This window comes from Tasmannia lanceolata, unplaced genomic scaffold (assembly GCF_043159265.1).
Source record: "Tasmannia lanceolata isolate RefF3 unplaced genomic scaffold, GAP_Taslan_0.1 ptg000020l, whole genome shotgun sequence".
Classification (NCBI taxonomy): Eukaryota; Viridiplantae; Streptophyta; class Magnoliopsida; order Canellales; family Winteraceae; genus Tasmannia; species Tasmannia lanceolata.
The window spans coordinates 18,199,883-18,202,683 of NW_027518697.1; the positions used below are offsets into that span (position 1 = coordinate 18,199,883).

Sequence of the window (2,801 nt, forward strand, 5' to 3'; positions counted from 1 at the left end):
TGGAAGATGGTGGTGTAGATGGAAGATCTAGTGGAGGTGGGGGAGCTGCAAATTTCCAATCTAACGGAGGAGGATTTGGTCTGATGGAGATGATGGGTTTTAATGGCTACAAATGGGAGAGAATCAAAGTGTGTTTCGGGTGGAGATGGTGGTTGTGGGGGGGCAGTCTGCCGGATGACGGTGATGGTGGTGATGGCGTGGGGTGACGGAGCTCCGGCGATGTTCCCAGAGAAGGAGACCGGATTTGCTTCCCTCTTTCTGCAACTCTCTTTTCCTTACGGCTGGTTTTTCTTGTCCAAGATCAACAGTCTAGAGATATAGCTTTGCCGAAATTTTAGAGCTCGCCGGAGTGCCCAAGGTGGACGAAGGAGTTGCAGCTAGGGTTTGGCTCTAGAAGGCGTGGGTCGAAAAAGAACATCCTGATAAAATTTCTCGCGAGAAAGGAAACGAGCTTTCATCTCGTTTTGGCCGGAAACCAATTCACGCGTTTTTGCAAGAAACTAGAATTTCCACGTAGTTTTTTACTTTTCCACGTCAGTAACTCCATTTTACTGAGAAACCAAGCGAACAACGGGATTTCATGTTTTCCGAGAAAATTAACGCTACTTTTCTTTCATGTGCTTTCTCAAGAAGGTAAGTGATCAGAGACTTTCACATTAGAGAGTGTTGATCCTAACCCTATAATGAACTATAGGGCCTTTCATCATATAAAAACTCTCACAACCCAAATTCAAAACGAAAAGACAAGCTGAGTTTGTGCAGGTATTAAAACATGGTAGTGGCAATATCAGTAGCCCAAAAGAAGAGTCCTCGTGTCATTATTACTATTTATTCACAAAAATTCGAACCCGAGACATACAATCGAGGGCAAATGAATATTATACATCAGGCAAAAATAGAAGACGAGATCCCATCCAACGGTCCAGATCACTTCCGTACCCGAAACACCGTTCATTTTATTCGGCTTCTCTCAATCGCCCTTAATCTCCTCCATTAGTTTTTTTCTCCATTAGTAAATCAGACTATAACGCTTTTTAATGTTACAGAGGGGGGTGCGAATTATCCTCCAGGGGGTGCGAATTTATCATTGCGCAATAAAAATTCACCATCTACTACCAGCACTGATCGGTCTCCCAAGTCCTGCGAGTACATCCCGTAAAATAAGATGAATCCGATCCCGAAAACCGCCTCAGAACCGTCCGATCATAAATCGCTTTTTTCTCAGGATCGGACAGCTTAGAATAAGCCGCGTGGATCTTCATAAACTCGTCTGCTGACGTGTCCTTCCGGTCCGTCGCGACAACATCAGGATGACACTCTCGTGCCAGTTTCCGATACGCGGCCTTGATCTCCTTACACGTGGCGCCCATCGGAAGCCCGAGAACATCGTACAGAGATCCCGTCTTGGGTTTTGAAGCGTAGAGATAGGAAGAAGAGGAGGAAGTTGTGGTGTTGTAGGCAACGGCCGTAACCGTTACTGGCCGGAATCTGACACACCGGGGCCGGGACGGTGACCGGAGAGAAATTCCGGCGAAATTTGGGCAGTGTAGAAAAGGAGAAGAAGAGGCAACCATGGTTATATGATAAGGAGGAGTCTGGCTAGATTGGGGGATTTGCAAGTTAGGGTTTTATATATAGAGGAAGAGGTGGGGTAGTTAACCACGGTTAAAGTTGGTCTGGTTAAAGTTCGTAAAGCTTATCCGATTAATTTTCGTACTTTGTCAGATGCTGAGTCAGCGACTCCGTGTAATAAAGAAACGCTTCTCTGTATTATCAATTAAACAGCTTTTCTCTTCCTTATAACTAGGAGAGGAAAAATATATATTATTTTTAAGGGGTGATGATATTGCCACTACCATGTTTTAATAACTGCAAAAATAAAGCTTGTCTTTTGTTTTTTAATCGGCTTCTCCTAAATTTTTGGGAACTATAATTTGCTAGGCAATTTCGTGTAAAGCCATTTCACAGCTCACTTTTGAAAGTGACAACAGCCACACTATCTTATGGGATTTGCTAGCGTCCATCATCGCAGAAGGCATTTCGCGGGCCGTCTGTTGCATGAGAGAGCAGCCACGTAGGCTCACTTTTCAAAAGATTTTGTCTTATTCATGATGTGGATGCTCTCTCATGCAACAGACAGCCCGCGAAATGCCTTCTGCAACGGACGCTGGCAAATCCCATTGCGTACTAAGTTCTAACATTTTGACAGGTGTTTGAATAATAAAAGACAAGATGAGCTAGTGCCGACATCACAGACTTCTCTAAATATTAAAATCTGAATTCTTTATCCTCAAAAATCATCAGTGAAACGCTCCTACCGAGGGTGGAATGGATTTGTGCATTAATTGAAGGGAATAGTGACATCTTGAATGCCGACATGGTTCATCCATAAAGTGCCAAATTGCAGGATAGCTAAGGTTGGATAACGTTATCCCCACCCCACTTTTGTGACGTTTGTATAGATGTCGCTTTTGTCTTGGCCCGGAACGTGGGTTTTAACTGTTGCTCCTTGAATTTATATATCCTTGTTTGTTGATTAGGGTATAAAAAATTAGGGATGACTGAGACCCGGGATACTTAGTGAACTAGGTAGTGACTCACATTACACATTTTTTTAATCCATGCTTACCCCAAATAAAGAAAGAATAGAGCCCACATGGCTTTAGAAGCAGCGAAATAGTCACAAACCAGGAAAAATCTGCCATATTCATTTGTTTAATTTACCTTGCAATCGTATTGCATTTTGTTTTCAACCCTGTCACCTTTCAAGAACCAGGAAAGCTGAACTTTCCTCTATATAA

At 43.2% G+C, this 2,801-nt stretch overlaps 1 pseudogene; it reads right to left on the minus strand.

The window, feature by feature from the left end:
- Nucleotides 1-1,112: 1,112 nt before the first annotated feature.
- LOC143853842 (chaperone protein dnaJ 11, chloroplastic pseudogene) lies at nucleotides 1,113-1,574 on the minus strand (annotated as a pseudogene).
- Nucleotides 1,575-2,801: the final 1,227 nt, after the last annotated feature.